This window comes from Gossypium raimondii, chromosome 11 (assembly GCF_025698545.1).
Source record: "Gossypium raimondii isolate GPD5lz chromosome 11, ASM2569854v1, whole genome shotgun sequence".
In the NCBI taxonomy this organism is placed as follows: Eukaryota; Viridiplantae; Streptophyta; class Magnoliopsida; order Malvales; family Malvaceae; genus Gossypium; species Gossypium raimondii.
In genome coordinates this window covers 26,878,152-26,891,888 of record NC_068575.1, presented here as the reverse complement: position 1 = coordinate 26,891,888, position 13,737 = coordinate 26,878,152, and the positions used below count along the sequence as shown (strand labels likewise).

The 13,737-nt window shown below is 36.6% G+C and overlaps 1 non-coding gene across 1 annotated transcript; it reads left to right on the top strand.

The window, feature by feature from the left end:
- The first annotated feature begins 12,261 nt into the window (after positions 1–12,261).
- Positions 12,262–12,368, top strand: LOC128035211 (small nucleolar RNA R71). The gene has a single exon (XR_008191611.1). It is a non-coding gene; the product is annotated as a small nucleolar RNA R71 (small nucleolar RNA).
- The last annotated feature ends 1,369 nt before the right edge of the window (positions 12,369–13,737 follow it).

Here is a 13,737-nt window from a genome sequence, read left to right as displayed (position 1 = left end):
AATTATGTCAAAATAAATTCCCAGGAAAGATTGGAGGCGTCACAAACGGTCCCGCTTATGTTCCAATCTCCTAGACAGAATTTATTTAAATATAATTTACCTGAAAATATACCCTAAATCATTTATTCAAAAAGAAAAATGAAAAATTAAGTATTCGATAAAATGAACAAGATTTTATCTCGTTCAATTTTATCTCCCCAATAATGTTTCAGGCGCTGAGCATTAACTCAGAAATTACCTCCCTTACCTTGGAGTTCAACAACTCCGTATGGATACACTTGGTGAATCATAAATGAACCAGACCAACGTGATTTTAGCTTACATGAAAAGAACTTCAATTTGGAATTGAACAACAAGACTTGCTGACCTGCTTCAAATTCTCGAACTCGAATGTGGTTGTCATGCCATTTCTTGAGTCTTTCTTTAAGTAATTTGGCATTTTCATATGAGAACATTCAGAACTCTTCTAACTCATTGAGTGGGAACATCCTTTTCTCTTTCGTGAGCTTAGGATCCAAATTAAGCTGTTGAAGAGCCTAGTAAGCTTTGTGCTCTAACTCCAATGGTAGATGATAGGCTTTCCCAAAGGCCAGCCTATAGGGTGACATCCCTAACGGTGTCTTGTATGCTGTTCTGTAAGCCTATAAAGCATAATTTAATCTTGTGGATCAATCTTGTCGGTTTGGGCAGACTACCTTCTCAAGTATGCCTTTGATCTCATTATTTTCTAGTTCAGCTTGCCCATTTGTCCGCGGATGGTAAGCTGTTGCAACCTTGTGTTTCACTCCGTGTTTGTCTAATAACCATTTTAACCACTTGTTCACAAAGTGGGATCCTTCATCACTGATGATAGCTCTTGGGGTTCCAAACCTTATGAACACATGCTTTTGTAGAAACTTCATCACAACCTTAGCATCGTTTTTTGGATATGCCTCATCCTCGACCCACTTAGACACATAGTCTACCGCTACTTGTATGTACTTGTGACCACAAGATGGAGGAAAAGGACCAAGAAAGTCAATACCCCATACATCGAACAACTCTACCTCAATGATGTTTGTTCAAGGCATCTCATTTATGTTGGTGACATTTCCAACCATTTGACATCGATCACAACTCTTCACATAAGCATATGCATCCTTGAATAGTGTTGGTCAAAACAATCTGGCTTGAATACTTTGGCCACTTACGTGTACCTCCAAAGTGTCCCCCACTTGGAGCTGAGTGACAGTGGTATAAAATCTTTGGTATTTCATCTTCTGCCATGCATCTCCTGATCATCTGATCTGCACACTTTTTAAATACATATGGCTCTTCCCAGAAATAGTACTTCACATCGTGAAGATACTTTCCTTTGTTGATACATCTTATCAATTGGCATCAAACCACAAGCTAAATAGTTAGCAATATCAGCAAACCAAGGGGTATTATGGACATGATTTGCCTTTAGGATATGTTCGTCTGGAAACGTCTCTTGAATTGGTATAAGAGGAGAATTCCCTTCTTGTGGCTCCAATTTGGACAAGTGATCTACTACTTGATTTTCAACTCCCTTTCGATCTTGAATTTCTAGATCGAACTCTTGAAGTAGAAGTACCCATCGGATCAGCCTCGGATTAGCGTCTTTCTTCGTAAGTAAATACTTAATTGCTGAGTGGTCCGTATAGACAGTCACTTTGGTACCTACCAGATAAGATCTAAACTTGTTGAAAGCAAACACAATAGCAAGTAACTCTTTTTTTATTACTGTATAATTTAGTTGAGCTCCTGTTAGGGTTTGACTTGCGTAGTAGATGGGATGAAAAAATTTGTTCCTTCGCTGGCCCAAGACAGCTCCAATTACAAAGTCACTTGCGTCACACATTAATTCGAATGGCAAATCCCAGTTTAGTGTGACGATTATGGGTGTCGTGACTAATCGACTGTTCAAATCATTGAAGGCTTTTAAGCATTCCTCATTAAACTTTAATATAGAGTCCTTCTCCAATAATTTGCATAAGGGTTTAGCAACTTTGGAGAAGTCCTTGATAAATCTTCAATAAAAATCGGCGTGGCCCAAAAAGCTCCTAACACCCTCTACCTTTGCTTTGTTTACCCCAATCCCTGTCTCGTTATTCGATGCCCTAGAACAACTCCTTCTTAAACTATAAAATGAAACTTTTCCCAGTTAAGTACGAGACTCATTTCTTCGCATTGCCTTAGTACCTTAGTTAGATTCTCTAAGCAATCATCGTAAGTATCTCTGAATACTGAAAAATCATCCATAAAAACTTCCAAATATTTCTCAACCATGCCAGTAAAAATGGACATCATACATTTTTGAAATGTAGTAGGTGCATTACATAAACCAAATGGCATGCGTTTGAATGCAAACAAACTGTACGGACAGGTGAATGTCGATTTGTGTTGATCTCTCGGTGCTACTGTAATCTGATTATACCCTGAGTATCCATCGAGAAAATAGTAGTAATCTCATCCTGCGAGTCTATCCAGCATCTGGTCCAAGAACGGGAAAGGAAAGTGATCTTTCCTAATGATGCGAACCGGTTTGATGTTGATTTGAGTCGTAGAAATTGCCCAATCGTCAAATTAAGTAGTTCTCGTTTTTGGTTTAACAAGAGGTTTATATTTCAAAGAAGATAGTTTAAACAACGGAAATAAAGTAAAATATAATGATGGAAAGATGGATAAGGAACTTAAAAACAAGAACGAATCCGTAACAAAAGTTAGGACCCAAATTCTTATGTCTTAAGGTGGATGTGGAATAGCTGGATAGAACTGAGACCTGCTATCTAGGGAGATAGGAACCTACGGTATGGATGAACGCCACACTCAAAAGTGATAAGTTCAAGAACAGAGATTGGATGACGCCACTAGCGATGCTAGATAAGTCAGATCGAATCACCAAGAACAATGAGAGTTGAATAAAACTCATAAAGTTTATAAATCATAATTATCAAAGTTTATCAAGTGAAGTAACTAAGTAACCTTCAAATGGTTTACAAAATAGCTATTTATAGGCTTAAAATGTTCCAGCCGAATAGACACTTAGGAAAACTAAATGGACAACATGTAGCAACTTAATGAGATGAAACTTCTTAGCACCTTCCTAGAACGTCCCTTGAAGGTTCCTTGAGCATGGAGAATGTCAATGGGCAGCTTCTAGATTGTCTTTATTCAGCTGAAATTGTTTTGAATTAATAAGGAGCTAAAATGAGCTGAATGGCCTTAATTGGGTTCAGTCAAAGTGATTGAATGAGCTGCCTTGAAGAACTGATTAGTCTTGGACTTTAAATAGCAGCTTAGGGCACTTCAATAGCCATGGAGTGTGAACCAACGAAATTGAGAAGCCTTTGTGTGTGAAAGCAAGTGGCCGAATGGTCATGAGTGTGAATGGAGCCTCTAGAAAGTATGAACACGTTTGGGGTCATTTGGAGTACGATGAGGCGACTTGGGAAAGAGAAACCAATGACTCGTTGTCCCTTAATGTGCACTAAGAGATGCTTGGGCATTTCAATCAGCAGCTCACCTTGCATTCATGTCGTTCATGTATGTAGCTGCACCTAATAAATTCAACAATTTAATTAGCTTAAGACACATTAAAACACACATATTAAAATCAGCAGCAAGCTTAAGACATTTTAAACCTGTACATTAATTCGGCTAAACCAGGACATATGAAATTGGCAGCAAGACACATTAAATGGATGTAATGAGCTGAACACTTTTAAATTATGTACTAACTAAGACATATTAAAAAAAAAACATGCATTAACATAGAACATATTTAACACACTTAATTAAAATGTCCAGATTTTAAACCAATTAAATACTAACAATTATTTTGAGCTGAATTAACTAATTAAACTATTTTATTTAATTTAGTCCAACAACTAATAAATGCATAAATTAAATGATGCTGAGTTTGAGCTTATTTGAGCTCATGGAGTTGGAAACGAGCTAAACGGAGCTCAACGATATGGAATTGAACTAATTTAGCTCGCATGGATTTGTAAGCAATGCTTAGGGAGCTGGTCCAAAAATGTGCCCGGGGCGTGGTCGTATCGTCCCCTCCCTCTTTAAAGCGATTTGTCCCCAAATCGGGCCATTTGCTCGCGAAAAATCGTTCAATGTCAAGAAGCCATTTATTTATGAACCTGGTAAAGACATTTCCCAATACGTTAGAACCATAGAGGATTTGTAAAGAATGAAAAATATTTGCACTCCCTCCCTCTTTAGATGAAAGCCATTTCAATTTGTCACCTACACAAAACTGAAACAATTTAGTGACATTGTAAGTTGTAGGTATAAAATAATTTGTTGGCATCTTACTCAAAAATGAATCTCATGAGCCAATGTCAAGATAAAGATGATGAGTAGGTTTTACCTATTTAGAATGAAACAAGAGCTTTACCGATGGTAACAAACCAAACTCACAAAGCATTCAACAATTAAGCTCTTGGGAAAGAAAATTTCTTTGATTAAATCCCTTGAATAGAAACATAAAACAATAATCTCCAAGGTAAAAAACAAAGCTTTCTCTTACCGTTTCAATGTGACATGAGGAGTGCATAGCTGGTAACAAAGAAGTCATTTGAAATGTTCGAAAATTATAAATACGCAAAAGAAGCCTAAATGTTGTAGGCCACAGTATAGAGTAATGATTTCCACAAACAAAGAATGGTTTTTGTTTTTGTACACTAGCAAAGTTCACATACTTTGTTTCCGATACTAATGCTAGAACATGAAGCAAATAGAAAGGGCCAAATATATATACAAACTAAGATGATGGTACTCACCTTCTTTCACCAGCAATTTAGAAAAATATGCTCCAGGGTTAAACACACGATTCGAGTCACTTGTTTGCGAATACAATGAAAAATTTTTAATCAGCAACAGTTCACCAATGTTAAACGAATAAGATTTAAATATGGATAGATTCAAGCAATTAGACCTCGTAAGAATCATTAGAACAAACAGAGGTATACACAAAACTTTATTGCGCTGATTGAGAGAATTCATGTAGCAATCAAATCCAATCAAATTAATCATGTTACATGAATAATTTTTATCACACTCAACGATCATGTTTTGATGACTTAAAGTTGCAGTAATGTCATCATCGCCCACAACATGCAATTTGAGGTGATTTGAATCAACATGGAACCAATGATGAGAAGGACATTCCAAGATGATAATCAGATCAAAATCAGCTAACTGATTCAACCTATAGCAACTAGGTAAAGAATGATAATGGCTTTTGTGAAGTTCATAGGCACACTTATCAACAGAATTCAAGAAGTTCCAATTTGATTGAATCTCAAAAGATACATTACCTTGCTTACCTTGAAGAGTTGGAAGGATCATATCTTGCAATTGGACATGATGTGAATCAATATGAAATATATGATGGTTAGAGCATTGCAAAACACCTTTCAAAATAGATTCATCAATTCGCTTCAAGGTTAAACAACAGAACGATTGATTGAAAGAACTTTCTTTGAGACAAACAAAATGGACGAATTTGTCAAAAGGAATCAAACCACAATCAGATTGAATATCATAAGGTTTCTTACCTGACTTACCTTCGAATTTTTGAAAGGTAGTCACATCATCCAACTTACCTTTTTCAATTAATTGAAAATATCGTGTGTCGGAAAGATAATGAAGTTGGAACCAGTCCGTGGGTGGAATTTTGCAAACCTGAAACGAAGAAGAATCAAAAGGCAAACTCAAACGGGGGTTAGCAAAAATATTCCTTACTTTTTCTTGTTTTCTTTCTTCACTCGTTTCTTTTGCAAACTCTTTTTCAATTTCTTTTTCCACTATTTCTTTTTCTTCTCTTTCAATTTCTTTTTCAATCTCTTTTTTCTTTTCACTCTCTTTTGTTTTTGAAATCTCATTTTCATCTTTTTCTTTTTCATTTCTTTCAATTTCTTTTTCAATGTTCTTTTCTCGCTCACTTTCTTTTACAACCAATTTTTTTTAATTTGATTTGGTCCTCATAGACTTGTTCCGGTGTGAGCGGTGCTAAGGTGATTTTCCTTCCTTGATGCTTGAAGGAATACCTATTGGTACGATCATCGTGAGTGACCTTATGATCTGATTGCCATGGTTCTCCTAGCAACAAATGGCAGGCTTGAATAGGCACCACATCGCAAACAACTTCGTCTTGGTATCTATCGATGGTAAAGGCAACACGCACTTGTTGAGTGACTTCAAATTCACCTTTGTCGTTAAACCACCACAGCTTATAAGGTTGGGGATGCTTGGTAACGAGTAAGCCAAGTTTTTCCACCATTCTAGTGCTGGCCATATTTGAATTACTTTCACCATTAGCAATGATGCAACAGACTTTATCATGGACATGGCATCGAGTGTGAAACAGATTCTCACGTTGCGGTTCGTTCTCCAATCGTTGAAGACTTGAACTCATTTTGATGTCAACTATAGTAGCTGTCAAATCTTCTGATACGAGTCACAAAGGCCTTAGATGCGCATATGAAGGAAAAAGAAAATCAAGATTCACTTTCTGGTTTTCAAGAAAATCAAGAAACCGAATCTTGGTCCAATTTTGCTGTTTTGAGCGATTTCAAGAATCAAGAAAATCAAGATTTCAAATCTTGGAAATCTTGGTCCAAGAAACCGAATCTTGCAACTAAGGCACATTGGATGTCAGTTATGAGCATTAACAAGCCAATTTCAGGAGAGAACGGATTACAAGCCCAAGTTCTTGAAGACAAGGCCCAATAAGATGTTCCAAGCCCAATCAAGAAATTTAAATTAAACTTAGTTGAAAATCAGGCCAATTTGTCAAAGTGACCCAATTTGTTAAGTTTTAATTCCTTAAATACTTAGTTTTCATTTTTAGACTTTATGAATAAATTTCTATATAAAAATTCAGTCCAAGAGGCCCATTTAAAGTCCTTGGCCGAATTTCCCCTATAAAGTAAAAAAAAAATTAGGTTTTTTTTTAGTTTTCCTATTACGAATAGGAAAATAGTTAGAAGGCTTATATGTATGGCTTGGCCAGCCACCCTTATACACATTACACTTGCATAATACATTGAAATCATATTTGTTTTGTTGAGTGAAAATTCTCTTGGAGTACTCCAAGAATTTTCTCTTGAGTTTTCTTTAGAAGGAGTTTTAACAATCTTTTCGATTGTGGGAGCCATCTTCAGCCTTCTTCTTGCCATTGTTCTTCATTAGAGGGAAGATTAGAGCCGTTTGAAGGGAGTTGTAAAATCTTTCGGGATTTCAAGGCTTTTTAGGACTTTCTTTATTTTCTTGCCGTTCGTTTTTTTTATTAAATTCTGCTTGTGCTGATTTATTGATTAAGCTGGGATTAATTGTTCTTGTTGCGTTTCAGTCTTTCCAAACTTCAAAATCTGATTCGGCTTCGTTCTTAGGCATCAAGAAATGTTCTTCATTCATAATTTCCAGATTTCTTGCCGCCCAAGTTTTCTTATTCTATTCGATTTGGGTTTCTTGATCTGACAAGTTTAGTTCTCTATTTTCTATTTTCGTTGCAGCCAATTTATTTATAGATCTCGTAGGAGTTTTCCGTGACTTGGCAACTCGATCTTGGTCTGCGCGCAACCCTCTATCATCTTCTTTATCTTTGTCCGATTGTCGAAATTCAGACCACATTATCCTTTGCATTTCTTGCTTCCACATTTTGAATTCAAATTCAGAAAATTCTTCGGACATTCTTCAACAAAATGTTAGAAAACCAAAAGATAGAATAAATAGTAAATGAATCTCACCAATTCAAAATCCTCACCAATCTCTCACAAAGAAAAGTAAAGTAATGGACACTCCACTCGTGTTTCACTCGTATAATGGCTTTTATCTTTAATGTATTTTCACTCGTGCCTTTTACCTCTCGAATCCACCTCTTGAAGTTCTTAGCAATTTCTTTAGACTTATTAGCACACTTGTGGGTCGGCTTCAAATGGCTAAGAAACAGAAGATTGATGTTAAGGTGATTAGGAAGGCTGAAATTTTTTTTTAAAGAGTGTGGCTGCAAAACGGTTGCTTTCAAGAACAAACACAAAGATCAGGAATTAAAACACTTTTTAAATACTAGCTTTTCTTTTGATTGCAATCGAACTCCCACTTTTTTTGCAAATTTGCAACTTATACGTACATCACCTTTTTTTTTAAACACAAATCACAACTCTCTTTTTGTATATATATATATTTTTCAACTTTGCAATCACAATCACTTTTTTTTTGAATTTTTTTTGATTTTTTAATGCTGGGAGTATACAAACGATAAAAACATACCTAATTTGAAAAGCTCTGATACGAAATGATGTGAATCGGCTCGATGTTGATTTGAGTCGTAGAAATTGCCAGATCGTCAAATTAAGTAGTTCTCGTTTTTGGTTTAACAAGAGGTTTATATTTCAAAGAAGATAGTTTAAACAACGGAAATAAAGTAAAATATAATGATGGAAAGATGGATAAGGAACTTAAAAACAAGAACGAACCCGTAACAAAAGTTAGGACCCAAATTCTTATATGTCTTAAGATGGAGGCAGAATAGCTGGATAGAACCGAGACCCGCTATCTAAGGAGAGAGGAACCTACGGTATGGATGAATGGCACACTCGAAAGTGATAAGTTCAAGAACAGAGATTGAATGACGCCACTAGCGATGCTAGATAAGTCAGATCGAATCACCAAGAACAATGAGAGTTGAATAAAACTCATAAAGTTTATAAGTCATAATTATCAAAGTTTATCAAGTGAAGTAACTAAGTAACCTTCAAATGGTTTACAAAATAGCTATTTATAGGCTTCAAATGTTCCAGCCGAATAGACACTTAGGAAAACTAAATGGACAACATGCAGCAACTTAATGAGATGAAACTTCTTAGCACCTTCCTAGAACGTCCCTTGAAGGTTCCTTGAGCATGGAGAATGTCAATGGGCAGCTTCTAGATTGTCTTTATTCAGCTGAAATTGTTTTGAATTAATAAGGAGCTAAAATGAGCTGAATGGCCTTAATTGGGTTCAGTCAAAGTGATTGAATGAGCTGCCTTGAAGAACTGATTAGTCTTGGACTTTAAATAGCAGCTTAGGGCACTTCAATAGCCATGGAGTGTGAACCAACGAAATTGAGAAGCCTTTGTGTGTGAAAGCAAGTGGCCGAATGGTCATGAGTGTGAATGGAGCTCTAGAAAGTATGAACACGTTTGGGGTTGTTGGAGTACACGATGAGGCAGCTTGGGAAAGAGAAACTAGCAGCTCACTTGTCCCTTAATGTGCACTAAGAGATGCTTGGGCATTTCAATCAGCAGCTCACCTTGCATTCATGTCGTTCATGTATGTAGCTGCACCTAATAAATTCAACAATTTAATTAGCTTAAGACACATTAAAACACACATTAAAATCAGCGGCAAGCTTAAGACATTTTAAGCCTATACATTAATTCGGCTGAACTAAGACATATTAAATTGGCAACAAGACACATTAAATGGATGTAATGAGTTGAACACTTTTAAATTATGTACTAACTAAGACATATTAAAAAAAACATGCATTAACATAGAACATATTTAACACACTTAATTAAAATGTCTGGATTTTAAACCAATTAAATACTAACAATTATTTTGAGCTGAATTAACTAATTAAACTATTTTATTTAATTTAGTCCAGCAACTAATAAATGCATAAATTAAAACAAGCTGAGTTTGAGCTTATTCGAGCTCATGGAGTTGGAAGTGAGCTAAACGGAGCTCAACGAGATGGAATTGAACTAATTTAGCTCGCATGGATTTGCAAGCAACGCTTAGGGAGCTGGTCCAAAAATGTGCCCAGGGCATGGTCGTATCACCTAGTCGCCTTGTTTAGCTTCCGATAATCGATGTAGATTCTCCATCCCATAATCCTTCTAGTCGGTATTAACTCGTTGGTCTTGTTCTCTACGACTGCGATACCTCTTTTTTTTAGCACGCACTGGATTGGGCTTCCCCATGAACTGTCTGAGATGGGATAGATGATACCTGCATCTAACCACTTGATGATCTCTTTTTTTACTACGTTCTTCATGATGGCGTTAAGTCTCTGTTTTCCATCGATCGTCTCTTTTTTGCCGTCTTCCAGGATAATCTTGTGCATGCATACAGATGGACTAATACCATAAATATCGGCTGTAGTCCATCCGATGGCCTTCTTGAATTGTTTCAGAACTAAGATAATTTCTCTTCTTGCTTAGTGGTCAATTCTGCTGAAACAATCACAGGCAGAGTAGAAGTTTTACCTAAATAAACGTATTTTAAATGAGAAGGTAATACCTTGAGTTCTAATTTAGGTGGCTCCTCGATCGAGCTTTTGGCTGGGAATAGTCCCTCTTTTCTAACTCCAAAGATTCAAAACGGGATTGCAGATTAAATCCCCTTTGATTAGCTTCTAGCAAAGCTAGTATTCATCCTCATCTTCATCATTTTGAGGATCCGATGTCAAAATTCTTTCTAGTGGGTCCTCAACACAATTGAGTTTCTTCTCCACTATTAAATCCTCTAAATCGAACACTGCAGAGCAATCATCCATTGTGTCAGGAAATTGCATAGCCTTAAAGACGTTAAATGTTACCTGATCTTCCTGAACACGCATAGTGAGCTCGCCCTTCTGCAAATAAATAAGGGTCCTTCTAGTTGCTAGGAACGACCTTCCTAGGATGATTGGTACTTCATTGTCTACTTCAAAATCTAGAATTACAACGTTAGCAGGAAAGATAAGCTTATCTACACGTAACAATACGTCTTCGATTTTTCCTTTTGGATGTGTTAAGGATCGATCTGCTAGTTGAACAGTAACTGTAGTTGGTCTAACTTCTCCTATCCCCAACTTCCTAAATATTGACAAAGGCATCAAGTTGATACTTGTACATAAGTCACATAATGCCTTACCACAATATGTTGTTCCAATGTTGTACGGTATGGTAAAACATCTAGGATCTTTCAATTTTGGGGGTAGTTTGTCTTGAAGATATGCACTACATTCCTTCGTTAGAGCTACCGTTTCAAATTCTCCAAGCCTTTATTTCTTAGACAAGATATCTTTCATGAACTTGATGTAGTTCAGTATTTGCTCAAGTGCTTCAACCAACGGGATGTTGATGTGAAGTTGCTTGGATACGTTAAGGAAATTCTTGAATTGAATCTCCTACTTCTGTTTCTGAAGTCTTTGAGGGTAGGGTGGTGGTGGTGGTTTCATTACTGGGACTGATTCTGGTTGATTTGTCTTTGGTGGCAATTCTGCATCTAACGACATTGTTAGTTGCTCAGAATTAGCTTGTCCTGAGGTTACTTTGTTGGGTTTTACAGATTCTGGTTTTAGTGAAACTAGAATTTCAACACTTGGTTGAACTTCTTCTGAATCTTGAGCGTCAGCTGGCTCATTTTCAACTTTGATAGTGTTGGGCTCTACTGTCTTTTCACTCCTCAATGTCAATGCTTTACAATGTTCCTTCCCCAGATTTCTCGGATTCTCTATGTCACTAGGTAGAGCACCTTGTGCTTGGTTCCTGAGTTTAGTAGCAAGCTGGCCCACTTGATTCTCCAAATTCCTTAAAGTGGCATCATTTTTCGCCATGTATGCCTTCAATAGATTCTCTAAGCTATTTGATGGTTCCGCTTGGGTTGGTTTCTGAACTTGTTAGGGGAAACTAGGCAGCTGAGTTGGTCTAGGTTGGGCGTAAGTGTTATTGGTTCCAGCCCCTTGGTTACTCCAGGAAAAATTCGGGTGATTTCGCCATTATGAGTTATAAAAGTTGGATTGTAGTCCTTGCGTCCCTCAGTTTTGGAAGTTGGGTTGTAGTCCTTGCGTCCCTCAGTTTTGGTTGGTTACCCATGTAATATACAGATTCAGGGTTCGATTGACATTCTTCAAACAAATGTCCATCCCCACAATACACACATGCTATATTCATAAATTGGTTAGGTGGTTGGGATGCAAAATTGTTAGACCCATTAGTGGTAAGATTCTTAAGCATTGAGGATATTGAAGATACCTGAGATGCGAGTGAAGTGTGAGCGTCCACTTCATGTATTCCAGTGACTCGTCTTCTTGACGCTACTTGATTGGTTGGCCACTGATAATTGTTTCTGGCAATCCTGTCAATAATTTCGTAAGCCTCATTATAAGACATAGAAAGGAGAGCACCATTAGCAGAGGCATCCACTATCATCCTCGTGTGAGTGTTGAGACCATTATAGAATGTCTCAAGTTGAATGCAATGTGGGATTCCATGATGAGGGCACTTTTGTAATAACTCTTTGTACCTTTCCCATGCCTCATACAAGGACTCATCATCCATTTTTTGGAAGGCAGTGATCTCATTCCTCAACTTGGAATTCTTGCTCGGTGGAAAATACTTCATGAGGAATCTTTCGGCTAACTCTTGCCATGTAGAAATGGAGTTCAGTGGAAATGAGTTCAACCAGGCACGAGCTCTGTCCCTTAGCGAATATGGGAACAACTTCAGTCGCAATGCATCTTCGGGTACTCTGGCTAACTTGAAAGAATTGCTCACTTTCATAAATAGTCTTAAGTGAAGATGAGGATCTTCAGTAGGCATTCCACTGAATTGGCCCACAGTCTGAAGCATCTGGAACATGACTGGCTTTAGCTTGAATTGTTGTGCCTCGATTTTGGGTCTCCTAATACCCAAATTAAGATCGTTAAATACTGGCACGGCATACTATCGTAAAGCTCTACCCCTATCATCAGCAATAAGGATAGGATTCTGAGATAGGTTTGCTCCGTTACCTTGATTCATATTCTCAAATTTTATCTCTTTGGTCCTTCTCTGGTTCACTTATCTTCTTTGTTGTCGAAAGGTTCGTTCTATTTCAGGGTTTATAGGGAGTAAGTCGATAATCTAGTCAACACCTGAAATAATCACAGAAAGATTAAGTAAATATTTAAACAAGAAAATAAATAAACCAAAATATAAAAATGGATTCACAAATAATGACTTTTTTTTAAAACAGTCCCTGGTAACGGTGCCAAAAACTTGAAACGACGAAAATGTGCAAGTGTACACAACCGCAACAAGTAATAAAGTGTCAAGTAAATGTCAAATTATCGTACCCACAGGGACTGTAAAAAGGAATATTTATGAAATTAATTTTAAAACACTTTCATGATGGAAAATATTTTTGTTTAAAGATGGTTAAAAATTATGGGTTAAAAACTAAGTAAAAGAAATTAAAAATAAAAAATGTTCTAATGAACGATTTCAAATAAGGTTTAATCAAGATGATACAACTGTGATGGATTAATTACATTCCTTTAACTTAGATGTAATACCCCTTACCCAAGACCATTACCGGAGTTGAGCATGGGGCGTTACTTGACTTAACTTATTAGTTCGGGGCATAAAAATGTGCTTTTAAAATTTATTTCACTGTTCACCATAATGCTATGCACCTGCGCAGTAGTCACTAATTTAATTATAACTCGAGTTACAAAACTCAAAATTTAGATCTGTAAATTTTCATGAAACTAGACTCATATATTATCTTACCATAAAATTTTCAGAATTTTTTGTTCAGCGAATTTGTACAGTTTATTCATTAAAGTCTCCCCTATTTCATTGCCTGACGATTCTGACCTTTATTCACTAAAACTCAATTTTCTCATTGTATAATTTTCATATGGTGTTATCACTTCTTTCTAAACAAAATAGACTCACTAAGGAATCTATAAATATAAAT